The 26206-nt window shown below is 44.6% G+C and overlaps 1 long non-coding RNA gene across 1 annotated transcript in view; it reads left to right on the top strand.

The window, feature by feature from the left end:
* Positions 1–24009, top strand: part of LOC139035551 (uncharacterized) — an 80192-nt gene extending 56183 nt beyond the window's left edge. The window contains exon 2 of the long non-coding RNA XR_011488132.1: positions 23474–24009. This is a non-coding gene — a long non-coding RNA (uncharacterized lncRNA). The remainder of the gene's footprint in view (positions 1–23473) is intronic.
* The last annotated feature ends 2197 nt before the right edge of the window (positions 24010–26206 follow it).

Below are 26206 nucleotides of genomic sequence, written 5' to 3'. Positions count from 1 at the left end.
TTTTCCTAATATTTTACTGTGTCTACAAAGGTATTTTCGAAAGTTAACATGGATTATTAAGCTGAAATTTTAAAAAGGGCGTCTTTAATGAAATAAGCTTCTTTCAACTCTAGCTGTTCTAGTGGCAGCTTCCTGGTGTAGCTGACAGTCATTATTTTTAAAAGTTGTATTTAAGTTAACTGAAATGTCAGTACTTAAGCTCTCTTCATGATTAGGTATGGTGATTAGAGTCTCTTTTAAAATTATGCTGGGATTTTCTATTAGGAAAACCACAGTGGAGCCAAGACACAGTTCAGTTCAGTTCAGTACTCAGTCGTATCTGACTCTGCAACCCCATGAACTGCAGCATGCGAGGCCTCCCTGTCCATCACCAACTTCCAGAGTCCACCCAAACCAATGTCCATCAAGTCGGTGACGCCATCCAACCATCTCATCCTCTGTCATCCCCTTCTCCTCCTGCCCTCAATCTTTCCCAGCATCAGGGTCTTTTCCAATGAGTCAACTCTTCGCATGAGGTGGCCCAAAGTACTGGAGTTTCAGCTTCAACATCAGTCCTTCCAGTGAACACCCAGGACTGATCTCCTTTAGGATGGACTGGTTGGATCTCCTTGCAGTACAAGAGACTCTCAAGAGTCTTCTCCAACACCACAGTTCAAAAGCATCAATTTTTTGGCACTCAGCTTTCTTTATAGTCCAACTCTCACATCCATACATGACTACTGGAAAAACCATAGCTTTGACTAGACAGACCTTTGTTGGCAAAGTAATGTCTCTGCTTTTTTAATATGCTCTCTAGGTTGGTCATAACTTTCCTTCCAAGGAGTAAGCATCTTTTAATTTCATGGCTGCAATCACCACCTGCAGTGACTTTGGAGCCCAGAAAAATAAAGTCAGCCACTGTTTCCACTGTTTCCCCATCTATTTGCCATGAAGTGTTGGGACCAGATGCCACGATCTTAGCTTTCTGAATGTTGAGCTTTAAGCCAACTTTTTCACTCTCCTCTTTCACTTTCATCAAGAGGCTCTTTAGTTCTTCACTTTCTACCATAAGCATGGTGTCATCTGCATATCTGAGGTTATTGATATTTCTCCCGGCAATCTTGATTCCACCTTGTGCTTCCTCCAGCCCAGTGTTTCTCATGATGTACTCTGCATATAAGTTAAATAAGCAGGGTGACAATATACAGCCTTGATGTACTCCTTTTCCTATTTGGAACCAGTCTGTTGTTCCATGTCCAGTTCTAACTGTTGCTTCCTGACCTGTATACAGGTATCTCAAGAGGCAGGTCAGGTCTGGTATTCCTATCTCTTTCAGGATTTTCCACAGTTTATTATGATCCACACAGTCAAAGTCTCTGGCATAGTCAATAAAGCAGGAATAGATGTTTTTCTGGAACTCTCTTGCTTTTTCCATGATCCAGTGGATGTTGGCAATTTGATCTCTGGTTCCTCTGCCTTTTCTAAAACCAACTTGAACATCTGGGAGTTCACAGTTTACGTGTTGCTGAAACCTGGCTTGGAGAATTTTAAGCATTACTTTACTAGCATGTGAGATGAGTGCAGTTGTGCGGTCGTTTGGATATTCTTTGGCATTGCCTTTCTTTGGGATTGGAATGAAAACTGACCTTTTCCAGTCCTGTGGCCACTGCTGAGTTTTCCAAATTTGCTGGCATATTGAGTGTAGCACTTTCACAGCATTATCTTTCAGGATTTGAAATAGCTCAACTGGAATTCTATCACCTCCACTAGCTTTGTTCGTAGTGATGCTTCCTAAGGCCCACTTGACTTCACATTCCAGGATGTCTGGCTCTAGGTGAGTGATCACACCATCGTGATTATCTGGGTCGTGAAGATCTTTTTTGTACAGTTCTTCTGTGTATTCTTGCCACCTCTTCTTAATATCTTTTGCTTCTGTTAGGTCCATACCATTTCTGTCCTTTATTGTGCCCATCTTTGCATGAAAGATCCCTTGGTATCTCTAATTTTCTTGAAGAGACCTCTATTCTTTCCCATTCTATTGTTTTCCTCTATTTCTTTGCATTGATCTCTGAGCAAGGCTTTCTTTTTATATATATTTTTTTCATTTACTTATATTAGTTGGAGGCTAAGTACTTTACAATATTGTAGTGGGTTTTGCCATACATTGATATGAATCAGACATGGATTTACATGTGTTCCCATGCCGATCCCCCTCCCACCTCCCTCCCCATCCCATCCCTCTGGGTCATCCCAGTGCACCAGCCCTGAGCACTTGTCTCATGCATCCAATCTGGGCTGGTGATTTGTTTCACAATTGATAATATACATGTTTCAATGCTATTCTCTCAGATCATCCCACCCTTGCCTTCTCCCACAGAGTCCAAAAGTCTGTTCTGTACATCTGTGTCTCTTTTTGTGTCTTGCATATAGGGTTATCGTTACCATCTTTCTAAATTCCATATTATATGCGTTAGTATACAGTATTGGTGTTTTTCTTTCTGACTTACTTCACTCTGTATAATGGGCTCCAGTTTCATCCACCTCATTAGAACTGATTCAAATGTATTCTTTTTAATGTCTGAGTAATATTCCATTGTGTATATGTACCACAGCTTTCTTATCCATTCGTCTGCTGATGGGCAACGTCACTCATTATCAGAGAAATGCAAATCAAAACCACAATGAGGTACCACTTTACGCCAGTCAGGATGGCTGCTATCCAAAAGTCTACAAGCAGTAAATGCTGGAGGGGGTGTGGAGAAAAGGGAACCCTCTTATGCTGTTGGTGGGAATGCAAACTAGTACGGCCAGTATGGAGAACAGTGTGGAGGTTTCTTAAAAAGCTGGAAATAGAACTCCCATATGACCCAGCAATCCCACTCCTGGGCATACACACCGAGGAAACCAGATCTGAAAGAGACACATGCACCCCAATGTTCATCGCAGCACTGTTTATCATAGCCAGGACATGGAGGTAACCTAGATGAGCAAGGCTTTCTTATCTCTCCTTGCTATTCTTTGGAACTCTGCATTCAAATGGGTATATCTTTCCTTTTCTCCTTTGCTTTTCGCTTTCCTTCTTTTCACAACTATTTGCAAGGCCTCCTCAGACAGCCATTTTCCTTTTTTGCATTTCTTTTTCTCGGGGATAATCTTGATTCTTGTCTCCTGTCCAATGTCACGAACCTCCATCCATAGTTCATCAGGCACTCTATCAGATCTAGTCCGTTAATTCTATTTCTCATTTCCACTGTAGGTCCATAATAAAGTTTCAAAGGTCTGATAACTTTTATGTACTAAATACTGAATTTTAAGAAATTGAATTCTGTGACTTTCCTATTACAGGCAAGCAGAAGTTTCCCACATCTTTAAATAATTAAGACAAACTTTTACTTTGTCCAGGCTCGCTCTTATCACCGCACGACGGGCCAATGAATTCGTTGAGAGATGAGGTGTTGAGGCAAGGGAGAGACTTTAATCAGGGAGCCAGCTGACTGAGAAGGCAGGCTAGCACCCCAAAATCAGAGATGCTGTGGGGTGAGGGGGGTGAGGTGAGGCAATAAAGAAAAAAGGCTGTTCAATCCTTGCAAATGTCCCCTCGAATGGCAAGCCTCAGGCAGGGGCATGTGTTACTTTCACCTCCTACAGCCCTTCACAGGTGGGCGGCTCAGGTTGCAGGCCATTTTTTCTGCTTACAGTGTAGTAGCCGTGCATTCCAGGAAACAGACTCACTCAGAAGGACAATGCAGATAGTGGAGTACAGTTTATTACACCGGCAGTCCCAAGGCAGAATCTCCTCTTAGCCAAGGACCCCGACCAGCATTTGTGAAAATCTTTTATACCCCATGTGTACATGTCCAAACCCACCACCCCAAATTCCTTGAGACTTACATAAACTAAGGAAGGGTAAATACAATCCCAATAACCACATCACTCATGTGCCATGTGCTCAGAGAGTTAAACAGTTAGCCAATAATCAATAAGCATGAGGTTACACTCCGATAGGTACAGAAAACTTATGGCCTGTCTGGAGGAAGGGGTGATTAGTGTATGTGCTCTCTTAGGCGAGGAGTAACCTGGATACGATCTTCAAGGTTCCCCTGTCTGGAAGGGGTCTTATCCTTCTGTTGTCGTTTCCATAGACACTAAACACAGGGTTCAGAGTTCATTGGAGAGGTGGCTGAGCGTGGTCAGCATGAACAGGCCTAAGATGGAGTCCAGGCCCTATGAATTCCTTCTTCAACAGTAACAAATAGGGTTAAAGTCACAGAAGCAAATCTGGTGTAAATTTAACACTTCAGGGTTACACTTCCAATAGCAAAGACACACAACCAGAAAAATTCCGAAGAAGAGGTTAAAGCTGGAACAAGATGTGGTACATATATACAGTAGACTACTTCTCACTCATTAAAAACAGCTACTGAAATTAGGGAATTAAGACATTGTTAGCCACAGGGATGGACCTTGAAGGATCCAGGCAAAAGGAAGCCAGGCAGGCAGACGAAGACTATGGTATGGGATTTACCTTCCCAGCAGAATAAAAATAGACATATAAGGCAAAAAATTTACAATCCAAAAAGAGACTCAGAAAATTCAAAGACAAAGGATTCCAGGCGGGGGGTGGGGGGGGGGGGGGGGGGGGGGGGGGGGGGGGTGGGTGTGGGGGGAGGGGGGGGTGGGGGGTGGGGGTGGGGGGGTGGGGGGGGTGGGGAATGTAAATGACCTTGAATGAATTAGGAAGTCCTTACCCTCATGTGAATCTGTAACAGATAATCCACAAGAAATATTCTTTTCTCTCCTTCCACCCTTCCTTCCTTGCACAGATCCAGAGAAATCTGTAACTCTAAGAGATATTCCACAATAATTATCTAAGTATTTTTCTATGTGTGCACAGAAAAGTATAACCCAGATAGATAATTCAGAAGGACCTGATGTTCAGCACTCTTCTCATCCTTCTATGGCAAAAAAAAAAAAAAAGAGAGAGATACCCCACCCCGTAGTCTGCCTGAGTCAGGAGGCTGTACGCTGACAACAGTCACAAGACTGCAAACCGAGTGTACTGCACTGCAGCATCGACAAGATGGTAAGAAAAGGAGAAAAGCAGTGCCTACTCCCTTATCTCTGACCTCCCTGACTTGGGATGCTATCATGTCCCTGGAGCCTGGACAGGCTTGAGTCCCACTGCCGACTGGGGATGGTTGACACAGCCCGGCAGGGTGACCTTGGCTGAACCTTTTAAAAGGCTACTGTCTCCTACATTCTGGCTGGGACCAGAGTCCCGCGTGGCATCAAGGCCTCAAGGGGTCTGAAGGCAAAGTTCAGCTAGCCCCGACCTCTCCTGGTGCTGGGGGTCCCAGCTCAAGCCTCATTCCTGAGGGTGCAGCCTCCTGTCACTAGCACCTAAGCACCCTCAGCAGTGTACTGTGGTCCTGGAAAGAGTTGCCAGGGTGGGCTGTTTGTGTGATGCTTTAGGGGAAAGATTACTGAGACTCAAGCCCTTTTGGATTAGCTCAGGCACACTCCTCCCAATTTCACTGCCCAAGAAGCAAACTTGCCCTAAGGTTTTTGTTACCCCAGGAACCAAAGGTAGGCCTGAATAATGCTGCTGCCTCATGGACATTTTCTCTGACTACAACATTTTCTCCGGTGTTCACTGGCAACTCAAATCACAGGGCTAGATTTCTGTTAATGACAGAAATTAACATTTCCCAGGACATTTCCTGGGGCAGGTAATGGAGAAATAAATTCCAAACACAGTTGACTTTCAGTAGCCCAACTGTCAAAGGCAAATGCTCCTAACAACCTTTTAGGAAAAATTTTAAAAGCCCAAACAAAATCAAACCTCCACAACAGGACAAGATATTAAGGATCCCTAATTGCTGGAGGAGTGCCATTCAAAATGACAATGGGAAATCAAATCCCACCAGGCACAGTAGTCATCATCACCAATCTACAACCGGTAAATGTGGTAGAGAGCCTGGAGGAAAAAGAATCCCCCTAAGCTATCTCTGGGAATATACATTAGCAACAGTCAGTAGAATGGACAGTTTTTGAATGCCTGAAAAAAAAATCTCCAAGAGATTAAAACTAGGATCTGACGTTTCCACACCTTGGCCTGTATCCTGAGAAAACCACTGATCAAAAGGCATGGACACCCCAACAAAGCTTCAGCCCTGCTTCCTACAGCCGAGACACAGTACCAGCAAAATCTCCAATGAGGGACTAAAGCTGAAACAAGGTGTGGTACATACATAGAGTAGGCTATTTCTCACTCATAAAAAACCATCACTGAAATTAGGTAACTATGACAGCACTAGCCACAGGGATGGTCCTTGAAGGATCATACACTAAGGGAAGTCTGTCAGGCAGGGGGAGACCATGGTATATGAGGTACCTTCCAGGCAAAATAAAAGTAGACATACAAGGCAACAAACTTACAACCCAAAAAGAGACTCTGAGAATCCGAAGTCAAACGAATGGTTCCAGAGAAACATAAATGACTGCCCGAGGATGAATTAGGATGTCGGTGCCTACATACGTGAGAAACCTGTATTGTAATAGATAATCCACAGTGATTATCCCCTTCCTTCCGTTGCACAAACCAGTAATCAGGAAACCAAGAACCACACTCGGAGAGTTGGAGAACTCAGGTTTATTACGCCGGTGGGCCCCGAGGAGTTAACACTAAGCGTTGAGCCCCGAACAAAGGGGCTGCAGAGTTTCTATAGACAGACTGTAGTGGGCAACACTACCTGCTAATAAGCTGGTTTAAACTAAGGGGTTTCGTGTGTGTTGGGGGGAACAGCAGTTAAGATGGGGAGGGGGATGCCTGACCTTTACACAGACAGGCATGACTAAGCAGGTTTGCAGGGGCTGAACAATTGCAAAGAGCAGGACAAGGGTGAGTGAGATAAGCTCCAGTTCCTAGTATTGTAAGTCCCCACTTAAGACTACATGACCTATGTGATCCAGACTGCAAGGAGCAAGCTGAGTTACAGAGGCAGGAGGAGCAGGAGGTTATATAAAATTTTAACTTTTCCTCTTTGTTCCCCCCTCTTGATGCTTCTATCAGTCACTGTAGAAAGCATCATCTCAGGTTTTGGTAGGACTTTCAGAGCTCCCCATCACTTAGGGGGCTATATTGAGCTATTACCATTTGTAACCTTATGGATTTAATCCAATAACTGGGTTATGAACTGGGTAATTGCATTGAGAATACAAGGGCCAAACAAGAGCGCCGCAAAGAGCATGAAGAGAAGACCTGCTAAGGGGAGAAGCCACGATGCCAGCTCCAGATATTGTTCCAATTACCCCAGGAATTAGCCAGTTTCTCTCTCCTTTTAATGATTTGTTCCCTTAACTGATGTCATGTCCCTGACTGTTTCTAATTGGTTTACATAAAAGCAGCACCCTTCATTCAAGAAGAGGCGGAGTCCTCTCTTTTCAGCTGTTAGCAGGTCTAGCCCTCTCCTATTCTGTAAAACCATCTTCGCCAGGGAGTGTCGTTGGTCCTGTAATGAACAGCACAGCAATGATACCAATTAGAGACAGAGGCCAGGGTTGACACTGAAAATCCTTCAATATCTTGATAGCCAGATCCTCAGGCTTCCGCCATGTGTTGAGCAGCCAGTTGCCGGAGTGCGGCTGGAGCAAGGCTGCGGAATCCTCAAGCTTCTGCCGAGCATTGACTAGTCAGCTTCTGAAGTGACTAGAGCGGGGCTCAGCGTCCTTCGTGGGTGAGGGCCCTTGTCTTTGGAACCGGACCTCGAGGAGGTTTTCGGGGTCCTGAGCTGCTTTCCAGGTGTCCTCATCACAGGAAGCCGCTGCCTTCTTGACTCTCGTGTGGTGGATCCAAGGGATGATGCCTGTAACTTTAACAGCAGGAGGGGTTGCCAGGACGACCGTGTGACAGCCTGTCCAAACTGGCTGAAGTGGTTTTTTTTTCCCCCCAATCTTTAACCCATACCTCGTCTCCTGGCCGATAGGAATGAACCCAATTGCCCAAAGAAATGGGTGTCCTTTCTAAGGTTACTCGGGCGATGTGGCAGAAGACTTTTCCAGGGCCTGGAGGTTTCAGGACATCTCCAGGTCAGCTAGTTGTCTCCTTTGAGCTTTTTTTTTTTTATCACTGGGGTTGGTTTCCTGTATAAGATCTCAAAGAGAGAATAGCCTGAGGACCTCGGGTGCATTTATGGAGGGAGATAAGAGTCCACAGAATGATAAGGCAGGTTGTTCCAGCATTGTCTGGGTGTTGGCTGGGGGATATTCTTGTCGTACTACTACTTGGAGAAACAAACTGAACAAGAAAGTTAAAGATATATGGCCCAAAGATTAATAGAAGTAGGAAAGCTGCTGCGGGGCTAGCAAGAACCAGGTCCAGACATTGATTCGTGACATGAGTGTTTCTCTAGGTATGAGAAGATGCAAGAATTTGAACTCATAAAAATCTTTACCTGAAAACATCTGACCATCTGAAGGCCTGTGTTTTTTTTTTGTTTTGTTTTTTTTTCTTTTTTTCCCAGAGCACAGAGTGCCTTATTTTTTGTCTCTATCCTGAACTCATTTCAAAGGGGTGTTGAAGGTCAGCATCTTGTAGTGGTCATGATTCACTCTTTGTAGAGGCAGCTGGCAAGGGCCCACTTTCAGTCAGCAGGGCCCCTTCATAGCCACATACTTGACCATGCTTTGGGGGCATTTCATGGTCACTGTGTCCCACGGTGCTGGGAAGGCTCATTCCCAGGTCTAATAAAGATCCATTGACTGGTCACCCAGTGTGTCGTCACTAGACCAGGCCTTGCAAGTAGCAAAAGGCTCTGGACCATACTTGTCTTACTAGCCTCTTGGTCCAGGAAAATATTTCCTCTTGTTGCTTTTTCCCATATCTAGAGTTACATGATTACCATTATTGATCTCATATGGAACTGCATATCAGCATTTTATCACAGGCTCAGTCACACATTTGGTAATGTAAAAAATAATCTCCCAAAACAAGCTACATAGAAAATAATATAGCTAGCAATTATTAGTAAGGTCACAAGCAAGAATTTAAGTCAAGAACTTTCACTGGGTATATCCCAGTACACCCCAGGTCATCTGACTCAGTTAAATGATTATAGCCAAGTGTTCATCTCCTGGTGGACATCATGGAGCATCTGACCTTTATCCAAAGATTGGTTGCTGAGACAAGCTTTAGAAACAATCTTAGAGTGTCCTTTTTAATAAATTAATTAAATCTTTTAGCACTATAACATAACAAAGAACTATTTCAGAAGTGAGTGTTAGTAAGCACAGACCTTAATTAACAAAACTAGAAGTTAATATTCAGTGAAAAATAATTTTTTCTTTACTTTTGAGGACTCATTGTGAGGGCATTAACACTGTATCCAGGGAAGTCTTTAACCCATCAAATAAAAATGAGGCCTGTCAGGGAGCCAGGAAAAGCTAAGTGGCCTTCTTGGATTTCCTATAGCCCTGGTTTTTTGAGTTTCAGCTGTTTTTTTTTTTTTTAATTTCCATTTATTTAATTTAATTTCCATTAATGTTCCATTTTTAATTTCCTGATTTAGCAGCATACTCAGTTCAGTTCAGTCGCTCAGTTGTGTCCGACTCTTTGCAACCCCATGAACGCCAGGCCTCCCTGTCCATCACCAACTCCCAGAGTCCACCCAAACCAATGTCCATTGAGTTGGTGATGCCATCCAACCATCCCATCCTCTGTCTTCCACTTCTCCTCCTGCCCCCAATGTTTCCCAGCTTCAGGGTGTTTTCCAATGAGTCAGCTCTTCGCATCAGGTGGCCAGAGTATTGGAGTTTCAGCTTCAGCTTCAGTCCTTCCAGTGAACACCCAGGACTGATCTCCTTTAGGATGGGCTGGTTGGATCTCCTTGCAGTCCAAGGGATTCTCAAGAGTCTTCTCCAACACCACAGTTCAAAAGCATCAATTCTTCAGTGCTTAGCTTTCTTTATAGTCCAACTCTCACATCTATACATGACCACTGGAAAAACCATAGCCTTGAGTAGATGGACCTTAGTTGGCAAAGTAATGTCTCTGCTTTTTAATATGCTGTCTAGGTTGGTCATAACTTTCCTTCCAAGGAGTAAGCATCTTTTAATTTCATGGCTGCAATCACCATCTGCAGTGATTTTGGAGCCCAGACAAATTAAGTCAGCCACTGTTTCCACTGTTTCCCCATCTATTTGCCATGAAGTGATACGACTGGATGCCATGATCTTAGTTTTCTGAATGTTGAGATTTAAGCCAACTTTTTCACTCTCCTCTTTCACTTTCATCAAGAGGCTCGTCAGTTCTTCACTTTCTGCCATAAGGGTGGTGTCATCTGCATATCTGAGGTTATTGATATTTCTCCCGGCAATCTTGATTCTAGCTTGTGCTTCCTCCAGCCCAGCGTTTCTCATGATGTACTCTGCATATAAGTTAAATAAGCAGGGTGACAATATACAGCCTTGATGTACTTCTTTTCCTATTTGGAACCAGTCTGTTGTTCCATGTCCAGTTCTAACTGTTGCTTCCTGACCTGCATACAGGTTTCTCAAAAGGCAGGTCAGGTGGTCTGGTATTCCCATCTCTTTCAGAATTTTCCACAGTTTATTATGATCCACACAGTCAAAGGCTCTGGCATAGTCAATAAAGCAGAAATAGATGTTTTTCTGGAACTCTCTTGCTTTTTCCATGATCCAGTGGATGTTGGCAATTTGATCTCTGGTTCCTCTGCCTTTTCTAAAACCAACTTGAACATCTGGAAGTTCATGGTTTACTTGTTGCTGAAACCTGGCTTGGAGAATTTTAAGCATTATTTTACTAGCGTGTGAGATAAGTGCAATTGTGCGGTAGTTTGAGCATTCTTTGGCATTGCCTTTCTTTGGGATTAGAATGAAAACTGACCTTTTTCAGTCTTGTGGCCACTGCTGAGTTTTCCAAATTTGCTGGCATATTGAGTGCAGCACTTTCACAGCACCATCTTTTAGGATTTGAAATAGCTCAACTGGAATTCTATCACCTCCACTAGCTTTGTTCGTAGAGGTGCTTCGTAAAGCCCACTTAACTTCACATTCCAGGGTGTCTGGCTCTAGGTGAGTGATCACACCATTGTGATTATCTGGGTCGTGACGATCTTTTTTGTACAGTTCTTCTGTGTATTCTTGCCACCTCTACTTAATATCTTCTGCTTCTGTTAGGTCCCTGCCATTTCTGTCCTTTATTGAGCCCATCTTTGCATAAAATGTTCCCTTGGTATCTCTAATTTTCTTGATGAGACCTCTATTCTTTCCCATTCTATTGTTTTCCTCTATTTCTTTGCAAACTATTGCCATATTTTCAGGACACCTGGATAGCAAAAGTCTAACCATGATGAGTTATTTTTCACAGAAGCATATTGAGCTTTGTCTACATGTCCCACAACCTTAACTAATGTTTATTTACTTTACCAAAGTAACAAAAAGATTTTAAAAGCAAATATAAATCACTTAAGGACAAAGAAATTCATAATCTGTTATCAAAAGCAGCATTCTAAGAAAATTTTCTTCTCTAAACAGAGAGAAGACCAAATTCCAGTCTGGTACCAGCTTACTGTTAATGACAAAATTTGTTTATCTGCTTAATCTTAGAAAGTCTTTTTCAAAAATCTTGAAGAATTAGCAGTATGTTTCTAAAAGCATGAGAGTAAAACCATAGAAGGCATGTTTAAAATATGATTCTATTGCAATTGACAAAGAAACCTGGTTATAACACTTTAATATGATAACTAGAATTATAATTGACCATATTTTGTCAGGGCTTATCAGATCTAAATGAATTTCACATAATTCTAGGATATCTATATTAGTAATATCAACCATACAGTATAACCTGAAAAGATTTACCACCCCTTCAACAGTACTTCTTATGTAATTTAACATGTGCAGTGAACCTAGGTAGCTTAATAGTTATTTGGGATGTCTCAGGAGACCTCTGAAGCATCCCAAAGTTAGCTAGAAGTCAAGTTATTTAGGAAGTTTTGTCAATAAATGTCAAAAGGGTTTATAACACTTGATCAGGTAGGATCATATAAGTTACTGTGAAATAATAGTTATTTACTTAGCCAAAGTTAACAAAAGATTTCAAAGGTAAATATAGAACAGATCAATTAAGAGGTAAAGAAACTTAAGTCTATTATTAAAACCAGTTCAAGCATCGAAACATGTATATTATCTAGGGTGAAACAGATCACCAGCCCAGGTTGGGTGCATGAGACAAGTGCTCGGGCCTGGTGCACTGGGAAGACCCAGAGGGATCGGGTGGAGAGGGAGGTGGGAGGGGGGACTGGGATGGGGAATACATGTAAATCCATGGCTAATTCATTTCAATGTATGACAAAAACTACTGTAATGATGTAAAGTAATTAGCCTCCAACTAATAAAAATAAATGGAAAAATAAAAATTAAAAAAAAGCAGTTCAGCATCTGAAGAAAGTATGTCCTCCTAACAGAGAGAAAGACCAAACTCAGGTTTCTGCACCAGCTTACTTTAAACTCATTTACGTAAACTTAATTAAATTTATTTTAAACTTAGTCCTAACCAAGCCCAAAACTTTTTTTCAGGGTCCACTTTCCATCAACCTTTTAATCAGTTTGTGTAACAGCCACCTGTAAGTCAGACCTACTTTCTTTTCCCCTTATAAAATATAATTTTATTTTTTATACCTTCTTTACTAAAAACATACATCCTACTTTCCTTATTAGATTAGCAAACAAACATTAATACTAGATATTTAATGTTGAATATTTTCCAGTTCTTGTGAATCTGAAATTTATTTAGGTTAATTTTTCTTGTATTTGAAATTGTTTGATTTATAAGCACTTACTTTTCTTTAGGCCCATTAAATTAGAACTCATTTATGACTTTAACAGTATTATCAGAAAAAAACAAAAGACATACACTGAAACATACATAAATCCAGACAGTCAGATAGAGAGAGATCTTATAGTTTTCTGTTTGAGATTTAAAATATCTCTTTGATGCCTTTTTTTTCTTTGCTTGAAGTTGCAGTTTGCCCAAGGCTGAGGTCTTAGGCAAAGTGGGCTATGTATTTCAAGGACCTGGAAAGGGTTAACTTCAAGCTTTTTCCTAGGCAGGCCTTTTAACAAGCTAATTGTTTTTAACTGCATATGCAAAATAAGTTGGTTTTGCAGTTTCCAAAAAGAAAAATTTCTCTCACTCCATTCAGTCAGCAATCACACACTCACACACTCACAATCTCTCAGAGGCTATCACAATGCCTCCCTTCTCCCGAGTCCCCAGGTTTCCTTAACTGTTGCTCCCTTCCTGGGAGCTCCAAGGAGGTGATCAGTCTCCCTCCTCTGCCCATTGGGGTAGGACCTGACTGGGGACTGGCCCTGGGGCCTTACCTGATCCTGCGGCCATTCCTGGTGAGTGGCCCATCCCTGCAATGAGTCCAGTTGGGGCTCGACCGTCTGGAGAGTCAGAACACCAGTCTGAAAGAGACCCCAGAATACTGACAGGTGGCAAGCCTCCTTGTTTGTCTTGGAGTTCCCTTGCTCCAGCCTAGCCGAGCCATCAATCTGGCGGCTCAAGGGGCCGGCGTGGTTGGAATCTCACTGAGCCTCCAGAAATATTCCAGAAACCAGTACTCAAGAAATCAAGCACTGCATCAGAGAGCTGGAGAATCAGGTTTATTACGCTGGCAGGCCCAGAGGAATTAACAGTCTAAGCTCTGAGCCCTGAACAAAGGTGTCACAGAGTTTTTATAGACAGACAGTGGGCAACACTAGCTGCTAACAGGCTGTTTTAAACTAAGGGGTTTTGTGCACCTGGGAAGAGTAGCCAAGATGGGGAGGGGGATGCCTGACCTCACATGGACAGGCATGATCAAGCAGGTTTTCAGGGACTGGGCAATTGCAAAGAGCAGGACAAGGGTAAGTGAAATAAGCTCCAGTTCCCAGTATTGTAGTCCCCACTTTCTGAGACTACATGACCTACGTGATCCAGACTTTGCAAGGAGCAAGCTGAGTTAGAGAGGCAAAATGAGCAGGAGGTTATGTAAAATCTTAACTTTTCCTCTTCACTTCCTTTCTGCCTCCCCTATATAGGCAGCAATCTGTATCTCTAAAGACAGAAATCTGTATCTAAGAGATAATCCACAAAAATTATCTCCTCACTTCTTTATGTACACAGAAGTGTGTATCTGAGATATATAATTCACAAGGACCTGATGCTTGGCACTCTTCTTGACCTTCTATCTATGTTAAAAAGTTCAAAAATGCAATAGAGATACACCGTGGATACCTTATACCTGAATCTGGCAGCTACACTGAAGACAAGAACAACACTGCAGATCGACGATCCTCCAGCGTAGCGCTGGCATGATGTTAAAGAAAAAGAAAGAAAAGCAACGCCTACTTATTCCCTCCCATCTCCCTGACGTGGGCCGTGACCCATCCTGGAGCCTGTGCAGGCTTGGGTGTCCAGGCTAGACTGCCATGTTTATGAGACAGCCTGGTAGGGTGTTCCTTGAGCCCTTTTTAAGCATTTACAGTCCGCTGTGCTCTGGTTGGAACCAGAGACTCAAGTGGGATCAAGTCCTCCAAGACCTTAGGGTCAATAGTCTCCTAACCTCCGCAGCTCCTGGTGCTGGAGTTCTCAGCCCAGGCCTCCTTCCGGAGAGTGCGGGCTCCTAGGCACTGAAGCGCAGCCAGCAAGGCGCTGCGGCTCCCGTTGGGATTAGTCTGGAAGCCGTGTGTGTGTGTGTGTGTGTGTGTGTGTGTGTGTGTGTGTCTGGAAGCCGTGTGTGTCTGTGTGTGTGTGTGTGTGTCTGTGTGTGTGTCTGTGTGTGTGTGTCTCTGTGTGTGTGTGTGTGTGTGTGTGTGTGTCTGTGTGTGTGTGTGTGTGTGTGTGTGTGTGTGTGTGTGTGTGTGTGTGTGTGTGTGTGTGTGTGTGTGTGTGTGTGTGTGTGTGTGAGTGTCTGGAAGCCGTGTGTGTCTGTGTGTCTGTGTGTGTGTGTGTGTCTGTGTGTGTGTGTCTGTGTGTGTGTGTGTGTGTGTGATGTTTTACGGGGAATAAGCAGTGAGACACAAGCCCTTAAATGTTCGCTCAGGTACATCCCACTCCATTTCACAGCCCTGGAAGCTGTCGTTTCCTAACGCTCTGCTTGCCCCCGGAACCAGAGTGGGCATCAAAAAGTGCTGCCACCTGTGGACCTTTTCTGAAACTACACCTTGACCAAAGGCGTTTAATGGCGCCTCCAATTCACAAGGTGAATGACGGTGACAGCTTGCCTCAAGAAAGGTCTTGAGGTAAATATTAAATAAATAAATTGCAAATAGATGGGGAAACAATGAAAACAGTGAGAGACTTTATTTTGGGGGGCTCCTAAAGCACTGTAGATGGTGACTGCAGCCATGAAATTAAAAGACACTTGCTCCTTGGAAGAAAAGCTATGACCAACCTAGATAGCATATTAAAAAGCAGAAACGTTACTTTGCCGACAAAGGTCTGTCTAGTCAAAGCTATGGCTTTTCCAGTAGTCATGTATGGATGTGAGAGTTGGACTATAAAGAAAGCTGAGCACCGAAGAACTGATGGTTATGAACTGTGGTGTTGGAGAAGACTCTTGAGAGTCCCTTGGACTGCAAAGAGATCCAACCAGTCCATCCTAAAGGAAATCAGTCCTGAATATTCATTGGAAGGACTGATGCTAAAGCTCCAATACTTTGGCCACCTGATATGAAGAATGGACTCATTGGAAAAGACCCTGATGCTGGGAAAGATTGAAGGCAGGAGAATAAGGGGATGACAGAGGATGAGATGGTTGGATGGCATCACTGACTTAGTGGACATGAGTTAGAGCAAGCTCCGGGAGCTGGTGATGGACAGGGAAGACTGCGTGCTCTAGTCCACGGGGTTGCAAAGAATTGGACACGACTGAGCGACTGAACTGAACTGAAATTGCAAACACACCCAACTTGCAAGATGCCAATCAAAACATAAAATTTCACACATGCCTAAAAGGAAAAAAAAAATGCAACAAAAAATACTCTAACCACCACAAGACAAGATTCTCAGTATCCCTAATTATTGCAGGAGGAATGCTAATCAAAACAACAAGAAATCAAATCCCGCCAGTCAAGAATGACCATTCTCACAAGTCTACAAACAATATATGTGGGAAAGAGAAGAGAGGAATGGGGAACCCCCCACATGCCCGGCCGAAGGAACACTGGCAACAGCCACTAGAACTGACAGCCTCTGCACTGGCAGAAAACAAAAATTCAAGAGAGCTAACCTTAGGATCTGACATTCCCACATCTCAGCTTATATCCTGAGAGACCATTATTCAAAAAGTCACATGCACCCAACATCCACTTCAGCACTACTTACAGGAGCCAAGACACAGACCCGGCAAAATGTCCACTGATAGATTAAAGCTTAGCAAAGACCTGGTACTTATAGACAATGGACTATTATTTAGCAATGAAAAACTGCCACTGAAATTATGAATTATTCCACTTGTAGCCATAGAAATGGACACTGGAGGATCACATACAAAGCGAAATCAGCGGGACAGAGGAAGACAAGAGCACGTGATGTCCCCTTCTAGGCAAAATTTAGAATGAGATACAAAGGAACTAAATTACCACACAAAAATTGATTCTGAGAATACAAATATAAGAATTTTTTAAAAATTAAAAAGAAAAGGCCAAGGAATTAATTAGGAGGTTGGGAATAACACATACACAGATATTTGTGTCTATACTAGATACTCCACAAGGAGCTGGTAATCAGCACAGGAAACTATGCTGACCTTCTGCAAAAACCTCTATGGCAAGAGGATAAATAGAATTTGTATGTATGTATATGTACATATATGTCATAAATGAATCAGGCAGCTATACACTGACAACAAACAGAAAACTGCAAAATTAATATACTCCAACATAGCATAGGCATGAAATTAAAGAAAATAAAAGCATTGCCTTGTTTATTCCCTCCAACCTTCCAGACTTGCAGTGCTATTCCATCCCTGGAGCCTGAGCAGGCTTGGGTCCCATCCCTGGACTGGGGTGGAGTCGAGACAGCCGAGCAAGGAGCCCTTGATTGAGACCCCTCTTAAACCTCCTCTGTCTGATCTTCCTGACTGAGACCAGAGTCCTAGTGCTCCCAAAGGATGTGGACCCGGCCCTCTATCTTCCAAGACCTTGGAAATGTTAACCTAGCCCCCAGGACCTCTGGTGCTGGGGTCCCCAACTCAAGCTTCCTTCTTGAGAGTGCAGCCTCCTAGGCCCCTCAGCAGGGTGCTGTGGCCCCGGTTGGAATGAGTCTGGAGGGGAGGGGTGAAGCTTTAGGGGGAAGAAGCGAGGCACAACCCCTTAAGCTGTTGCTCAGGCACATTCCACTCCAGTTCACAGCCCAGGAAGCCGAGTTGCCCAAGGAACCAGAGGTGGCCAGGAGAAAGTGCCGCCACCTTGTGGACACTTTCTGTACTACAACTGCACCTCCGTGCTTACGGGCACCTCTGTTTCTCTAGCGTTGCGGTCTGTTAACGTCAGCTGTCCTCAGGACATGTCCTGCGGCAGGAATTGCAGAAATAAATTCCAAACACAACCGGCTTTCAGGAAGCCAACTGCCACAGGTAGATTTTCCTCACACCGTTCATGGAAAAAACAAAGACCCAGACCTCTACCCCAGGACAAGATGCTCAGCATCCCTAAATACTGCAGGAATGCCAATCAACATGCAAACAAGAAAGCAAGTCCCATCACTCCCATCAGAGCATCCTCAGGAGGCTACAAACACTAAAGGCAGCAGAGCCTGAGGAAAGGGAACACCCCTACACAGTGGTGGAAAGGCACACTGACAACACCCAGTATAATGCAATCTCTGAATGCCTGAAAATACACTATCAAGAGAGGCTAGGTCTCAGTTCAGTCACTCAGTCGAGTCCGACTCTTTGCAACCCCATGGACTGCCGCATGTCAGGCTTCCCTGTCCATCACCAGCTCCCGAAGCTTGCTCAAACATGTCCATCGAGTTGGTGATGCCATCCAACCATCTCATCTTCTGTCATCCCCTTCTCCTCCTGCCTTCAATCTTTCCCAGCATCAGGGTCTTTTCCAGTGAGTCCGTTCTTTGCATCAGGTGGCCAAAGTCTTGGAGTTTCAGCCTCAGCATGTCCTTCCAATGAGTATTCAGGACTAATTTCCTTTAGCACTGACTGGTTTGATCTCCTTGTGGTCTAAGGGACTCTTAAGAGTCTTCTCCAACACCACAGTTCAAAAGCATCAATTCTTCAGCGCTTAGCTTTCTTTATAGTCCAACTCTCACATCCATACATGACTACTGGAAAAACTATAGTTTTGACTAGATGGACCTTTGTTGGGAAAGTAATGTCTCTGCTTTTTAATATGCTATCTAGGTTGGTCATAGCTTTTCTTCCAAGGAGCAAGTGTCTTTTAATTTCATGGCTGCAGTCACCATCTGCAGTGATTTTGGAGCCCAAAAAATAAAGCCTGACACTGTTTCCATTGCTTCTACATCTATTTGCCATGGAGTGTTGGCACCGGATGCCATGATCTTAATTGTTTGAATGTTGAGTTTTAAGCCAGCTTTTTCACTCTCCTCTTTCAGTTTCATCAAGAGGCTATTTAGTTCCTCTTCACTTTCTGCCATAAGGATGGTGTTGTTGGGGGAGCATGTAATTTCCTCGGTTCTGTCTTGCTGCAGCAAAAATTTGAAGCAACGGATGAATCAGTGTTACAGCTCAGTTTTCTTAGGAAAAACAAAGGCCAGTACACCCTCGAGGAGTGAGGGCGGGCTGACCCAAAAGACAAGATAAGAGAGGCCTCAATCCTTCTAGGCTTCCTCCTTTTATGCATTTGTCTCCTCCCCCCTCAGCCCGCCCTGTGTAAATTGAGCTAGCCAGGAGGGCTGTTTGTTTTACCTGGGGTCTTCACTCTGGTCCTGGAACTTCCTTTGTTCTATTTTTGTGGACCCTTTTTTTTCCTCTTCTAACTACCAAACAGTGTCATCTGTGTATCTGACATTATTGATATTCCTCCCAGCAATCTTGATTCTAGCTTGTGCTTCCTCCAGCCCAGCATTTCTCATGATGTACTCTACATATAAGTTAAACAAGCAGGGTGACAATATTCAGCCTTGACGTACTTCTTTCCCAATTTGAAACCAGTCTGCTGTTCCATGTCCGGTTCTAACAGTTGCTTCCTGACCTGCCCACAGATTTCTCAGGAGGCAGGTAAGGTGATCTGGTATTCCCATCTCTTGAAGAATTTTTCACAGTTTGTTGTGATCCACACAGTCAAAGGCTTTGGCATAGTCAGTTAAGCAGAAGTAGATGTTTTTTGGAGACTCTTGCTTTTTGATGATCCAACGGATGTTGGCAATTTGATCTCTGGTTCCTCTGCCTTTTCTAAATCCAGCTTGAACATCTGGAAGTTCACGGTTCACGTACTGTTGAAGCCTGGCTTGGAGAATTTTGAGCATTATTTTGCTAGTGTGTGAGATGAGTGTGATTGTGCAGTAGTTTGAACATTCTTTGGCATTGCCTTTCTTTGGGATTAGAATGAAAACTGACCTTTTCCAGTCCTGTGGCTACTGCTGAGGTTTCCAAATTTGCTGGCATATTGAGTGTAGCATTTTCACAGCATCATCTTTTGGGATTTGAAATAGCTTAACTGGAATTCCATCACCTCCACTAGCCCATTTGACTTCGAGTTCCAGGATGTCTGGCTCTAGGTGAGTGATCACACCATTGTGATTATCTGGGTCATGAAGATCTTTTTTGTATTGTTCTTCTGTGTATTCTTGCCACCTCTTCTTAATATCTTCTGCTTCTGTTAGGTCCATACCAATTCTGTCCTTTATTGTGCCTATCTTTGCGTGAAATGTTCCCTTGGTATCTCAAATTTTCTTGAAGAGATCTCTAGTCTTTCTCATTCTATTGTTTTCTTCTATTTCTTTGCATTGATCACTGAGGAAGAGTTTCTTATGCCTGAATAAAGCATTTCTGAATGCCTGAAAATACACTATCAAGAGAGGCTAGGTCTAGGATCTGACATTCCCACACTGATAAATCCATCATTCAAAAAGTCACATGGACCCCAACTAGCACTGCAACATTATTTACAATAACCAACAGAGAGACCGCAAAATTTTCACCGATAGATTAAGCTTAAACAAGATGTGCTACATATATATGATAGACTATTAGCCATAAAAACCAAAACTGAAGTAAGGAAAGTATGTCACTGGTAGCCACAGGGATAGATCTAGAAGGAGCATACCCTAAAGGACCTTAGCCAGACAAAGGAAGCCAATAACACAAGATGTCCCTTCTAGGCAAAATAAACAAGGTGAAACGAAAGAATTTACAACCCGAACACAGACTCTAAGAATTCAAATTCAAACCAAAGGTTCAAGAAAAAAGTGAAGGGCCTGGGATGAATTAGGAGATTGGGGCTAATATAGACACAGAAATCTGTATATGTAGTAGTAATCCACAAGGATTATCAGCTTCCCTCCCTCCTTCCTCCCTTCCACATACACACAGAAATGTCTGTCTCTCACCTATACACAGAAATGTGCATCTTTAAGACATACTCCACACAGGCTATTTTCTTCCTTCCTTCCTCATATACACAGAACACTGCATGTGAGAGAGATAGCCCACAAGGACCAGATGCTCAGCACACTGCTTGACCTTCTGCAATAAACTCTATGGCCGAAAAAAAACAAACCCCAAAAGACTAGATATATCCCATGGATACGCCATACCTGAATCAGCCAACTGTAAAGTGACAAGCGCAGGGTGGCAGATTGAATTCTACTCCTACTTCATCGGCACGAAGTCAAAGGAAAGGAGAGAAGATCAATGTCAACTTTATTGTTTCCAACCTTCCGCATTTGGGCTTCTATGGCATCCCAGGAGCCTGAGTAGGCTTGAGTCCCAAGGCTGGACTGGGGTGGGGTCCAGACAGCCTGGCAGGGTGCCCTTCATTGAGCCCCTTTTTAGTTATTGTTATTTCTGAACCCGTTTGAAAATCACGACCATCTGCTTGTCTCAGCTGGGACCAGAGTCCCAAGTGGGATCAAAGCCTGGAGGATCATGGAGGCAACAGTCACCTAGCCTGCACATCTCCTGCTGTTGAGGTTCCCAGCTCAAGCCTCTTTCCTGAGAGCGCAGCCTCCTAGCACCTAAGTACCCTCAGCTGGGTGTTGTGGCCATGTTTGGGATTAGTCTGGGGGTCGGGTGTGTGAAGCTTTAGGGGGAAGAAGCAGCGAGTCACAAGACTGCAGATATTTTGCTCTGACACATTGCACTCCAATTCACAGCCCAGGAAGCCCCCTTTCTCTGAGGCTCTGGTTGTCTGGGGAACCAGAGGCGGGCAGGGGAAAGTGCTGCCGCCTTGTGGAGACTTCCTGTAATGACAACCACACCCCCTGTTCCGTTCAGTCCAGTCACTCAGTGTCCGACTCTTTGCGACCCCATGAATCGCAGCACGCCAGGCCTTCCTATCCATCACCAACTCCCAGAGTTTGCTCAAACTCATGTCCATTGAGTCGGTGATGCCATCCAGCCATCTCATCCTCTGTCGTCCCTTTTTCTTCCTGCCCTCAATCTTTCCCAGCATCAGTGTCTTTTCCAGTGAGTCAACTCTTCGCATGAGGTGGCCAAAGTATTGGAGTTTCAGCTTCAGCTTCAGTCCTTCCAAACAATATACAGAACTGACTTCCTTTAGCACTGACTGGATCTCCTTACAGTCCAAGGGACTCTCAGGAGTCTTCTCCAACATCACAGTTCAAAAGCATCAATTCTTCAGCCCCCAGCTTCCTTATAGTCCAACTCTCACATCCATACATGACCACTGGAAAAACCATAGCCTTGACTAGATGGACCTTTGTTGACAAAGTGATGTCTCTGCTTTTTAATATGCTGTCTAGGTTGGTCATAACTTTTCTTCCAAGGAGTAAGTGTCTTTTCATTTCATGGCTGTAGTCACCATCTGCAGTGATTTTGGAGCTCAAAAAAATAAAGTCTGTCACTGTTTCCACTGTTTCCCCATCTATTTGCCATGAAGTGATGGGAACAGATGCCATGATTTTAGTTTTCTGAATGTTGAGCTTTAAGCCAGCTTTTTCACTTTCCACTTTCACTTTCATCAAGAGGCTCTTAAGTTCTTCACTTTCTGCCATAAGGATGGTATCATCTGCATATCTGAAGTTATTGATATTTCTCCTGGCAACCTTGATTCCAGCTTGTGCTTCATCTACCCCAGCATTTCTCATGATATACTCTGCATATAAGTTAAATAAGCAGGGCGACAATATACAGCCTGGATGTACTCCCTATTTGGAACCAGTCTGTTGTTCCATGTCCAGTTCTAACCAACTGTGCTTACTGGCATTTCTACTTCAAATGTCCTTGTTGTTCAGTCACTCAGTGTCCAACTCTTTGAGACCCCATGGACTGCAGCACGCCAGGCTTCCCTGTCCTACACCATCTCCCTGACCTTGCTCAAACACACATCCGTTGAGTCAGTGATGCCATCCAACCATCTCATCCTCTGTCTTCCCCTTCTCCTCCTGCCCTCAATCTTTCCCAGCATCAGGGTCTTTTAAATGCATCAGTTCCTCGCATCAGGTGGCCAAAGTATTGGAGCTTCAGCTTCAGCATCAGTCCTTCCAATGAATATTAAGGACTGATTTCCTTTAGGATTGACTGGTTTGATCTTCTTGCAGTCCAAGGGTCTCTCACCAGTCTTCTCCAATACCACAGTTCAAAAGCATCAATACTTCAGCACTCATCTTTCTTTATAGTCAAGCTCTCACATCCATACATGACTACTGGAAAAACCACAGCCTTGCCTAGATGGACCTTTGTTGGCAAAATAATGTCTCTGCTTTTTACCATGCTGTCTAGATTGGTCATAGCTTCTCTTCCAAGGAGCAAGTGTCTTTTAATTTCATGGCCGTAGTCACCATCTACAGTGATTTTGGAGCCCCCCCAAATAAAGTCTGTCACTGTTTCCATTATGTCCCCATCTATTTGCCAGGAAGTAATGGGACGGGATGCCATGATCTTTGTTTTTTGAATATTGAGTTTTAAACCAACATTCAGATGTCCTGGGGGGTTGTCAATGACTGCTGCCCTCAGGCCATTTCCTGGGGTGGGCATTGCAGAAAGAAATTCCAAGCACCATGGATTTTCAGGAAGTCAACAGCAAAGGGAAATTTTCTGCACAAACTTTAGGAAATAAAACAATACAAAACCCAAATCACCACAGGCCAAGATTCTCTGCATCCCTAATTACTGCAGGAATGCCACTGAGTAAGAAGAACCCCCTACACAGTCGGCGGGAAGGTAGTCTGGCAAAACGAAGGATAGTTGACAGTCTCCGAATGCCTGAAAATAAACTATCGAAAGAGGCTAAGCCTAGGATCTAACATTCTCCCATCTGGTCCTAGATCCCGAGAAATCCATCTTTCCAAAGACACGGGCACCCCAACGATCGCTGCAGCACCACCTACAAGAGCAACACTGATAAACAGCAAAACCTCACCAACAGATTAAGGCTCCAACAAGGTGTGTTCCGTATGTACGATGGACTACCGCTCGGGCATATCAAAACAACACTAAGTGAGGAAATTGTGCCCCTGGGAGCTCATTGGGCCTACCTGGGGGCTCACGGTAGAAATGGCTCATGATGTTGACCTTGCAATCAAAGAACAAAATCACAGTGACCCTTGAGACTGACCAAATTGCCCAAATGGCATTCTGTTTTCCCGCTGGCACCTACCTCTCGAAGCTACAAGACCGCCAGGTTCCAAACCTCGTTACGTGACCACAGGACTCAACTACAGGCTAAAAATTAACCATCTCTTCAGAGAGTTTTTCACTGGCAGGGTGTAAGAAAGATCCGTCAGAAAGGGAGGACACTGGTTCTCCTTAAGGGCCAGTCAGCCTCTCATTTCCCTCTAATAAATTTCCTTTTCTTGCCTGCCTGCCCACTCGCCCTCTTTTTCTCTGCACTTGCCTTACATTCTGGGGCTGGAACCTGGGAGGGAAGATCCACCGCGACTTGGTGGGCTCCTCTCCCGAGCCCACCTCCCATGGTCCCCTCCCTGGTACGTGGCCGAGAAACTGCGACAAGCGTCTCTCTCGGATCCCCAAGGCCCTTGGGCCCTCGGCCTTGTGCCCCATCTGACTCTGAAATAGGGGACACCCATTTCAAAGCAGACTATTATTACTCTCTGAGAAGGTCCTGAGAACAGGGATGCCTTTTCTCTTGGACCTTTCTCCTCGCTTTCACTCACCCTTGTCTACCCTTCCTATTCAGCCGTGATGGAAAATTCTCAATCCCAGCCCTCAAAATCTGCTCCTCTAGCATGCCTTCTCTGAAACCTAAAAGCCTTGGGTTTCCAAGGGGCAATTAGACCAAAAAGACTTATTTACTATTCTAACACTGTCAGGCCACAGTACAGACTTGATAATAGATCCCAATGGCCAGAAAACAGAACTCTTGATTATAATCCTCTACGGGACCTCAGTAACGTCTGCCGCCACAACAGCAAGTGGTCAGAGATCCCTTGTGTCCAGGCCTTCTTCGCTCTCCGCTCACGACCCCCTCTATGAATCCTGTTGTACTTCTCAAATGCTCTTAGCCCACTCTGGGCCACATTCTCCTCATACGGTGTCTCCTAATCCCTGTTCAGACTTTTCTTCTTCTTCCTTCGATCTGTCCAACCACAGTCCACCCCCTGTCGTTCCCAATCCCCTTGCAGCTGCTCCAGATCGAGTTTCACAATGTCCACCTTAGGTCCCCTCCTCCCTCCCTCCTTCTCAAGTGCAGGCCTCCTCTGCCGCTCCCAGCCCCCCTCCCCAGCCTGTGCCTGAGATAAGCTCTGAGACCTCAGCCCCAGCCTCTACCCGAGAGTCCCAAGGCTTCACCCCGACCTCCCTCTTGAGATCCCCTCCCCATACCCGGCCCTGAACAACTTTAAAGCAGGAAACTTCACCGCAGGACCCCACTCCTTACCCGGCTCCTCCCCTCCCTGTATGGGAAGCAGCTGGAGCAGGAGGCCTTGCTGGGGTTCATGTCCCACTCTCCCTCACCGATCTGTCTCAGATCGAAAAGCAGCTTGGCTCCTTCTCTTCAGACCCTGATGATTATCTAAAAGAATCCAAGTATCTTACCCAGTCTTACGACTTAACCTGGCATGATATTTACATCATACTTTCCTCCACTCTTCTCCCAGAAGAGAAGGAACGAGTATGGCAGGCCTCCCAGGCATGCACAGGACAAACAATTCTAAAGCCCACAGGGGCCACGGCTGTCCCCCGAGATGATGCCAGCTGGGATTATCAGGCAGGGAGACCTGGATGAACAGCCCATAATCACAGGGTTGCTTGCCTCATCGTGGGCCTTCAAAAGGCAGGGCATAAAGCCGTCAACCTTGATAAACTCCGGCTAATAACTCAAGGACTAGACGAAAACCGGGCACAATTTCTAGCCAGGTTAACGGAAGCCCTACGAAAACATACAAGGTTAGACCCCACTTCAGCAGAGGACACCACTGTCCTTAACACCCATTTTGTCTCCCAGTCGTCCCCAGATATCCAAAAGAAACTAAAAAAGGCAGAAGGCCCTCAAACCCCTCAACGAGACCTTTTAAATTTAGCCTTTAAGATTTTCAATAACCAGGAAGAGAAGACAAATCTAGAGAAGGCCCAGGGGGATCAGGTTAAATACCACTTTTAGCCATCATCCTACATGGCTGCACGTTTCCATCAATCAACAAAGACAGGAAGCCCCCCGGGCCCTGCTTCACCTGTGGCAAAGACGATCACTGGGCCCACTCAGGCCTAAACTGAGGCCCCCTCCAGGTCTGCGTCCCAGCTGAGGCATAAAGGAACATTGGAAGGTCCACTGCCCAAATCCCCCTCCAGGGAGCTGGACATCCCCTGCTGGTCCCGAGCAGGAGTCCTCCGGCCCAGCTCTGCCCAGCCTCCTTGGGCTCGCCGCTGAGGACTGAAGGTGCCCAGGGCCCCAGGCCCTGACACTCCTCGCCTCTAAGGAGCCCGGGGTAACTCTTACTGTGGCAAGTAAGCCAATCTCTTTTCTCATCGATGTGGGCGGCCACTTGCTCTGCTCTGCCTGCCTACTCTGGAGAATCCAAGGTCTCAGGTCTCTGTTACGG

This window comes from Odocoileus virginianus, chromosome 6 (genome assembly GCF_023699985.2).
Source record: "Odocoileus virginianus isolate 20LAN1187 ecotype Illinois chromosome 6, Ovbor_1.2, whole genome shotgun sequence".
NCBI classification, from domain to species: Eukaryota; Metazoa; Chordata; class Mammalia; order Artiodactyla; family Cervidae; genus Odocoileus; species Odocoileus virginianus.
This window is presented reverse-complemented; position numbering and strand designations above follow the sequence as displayed.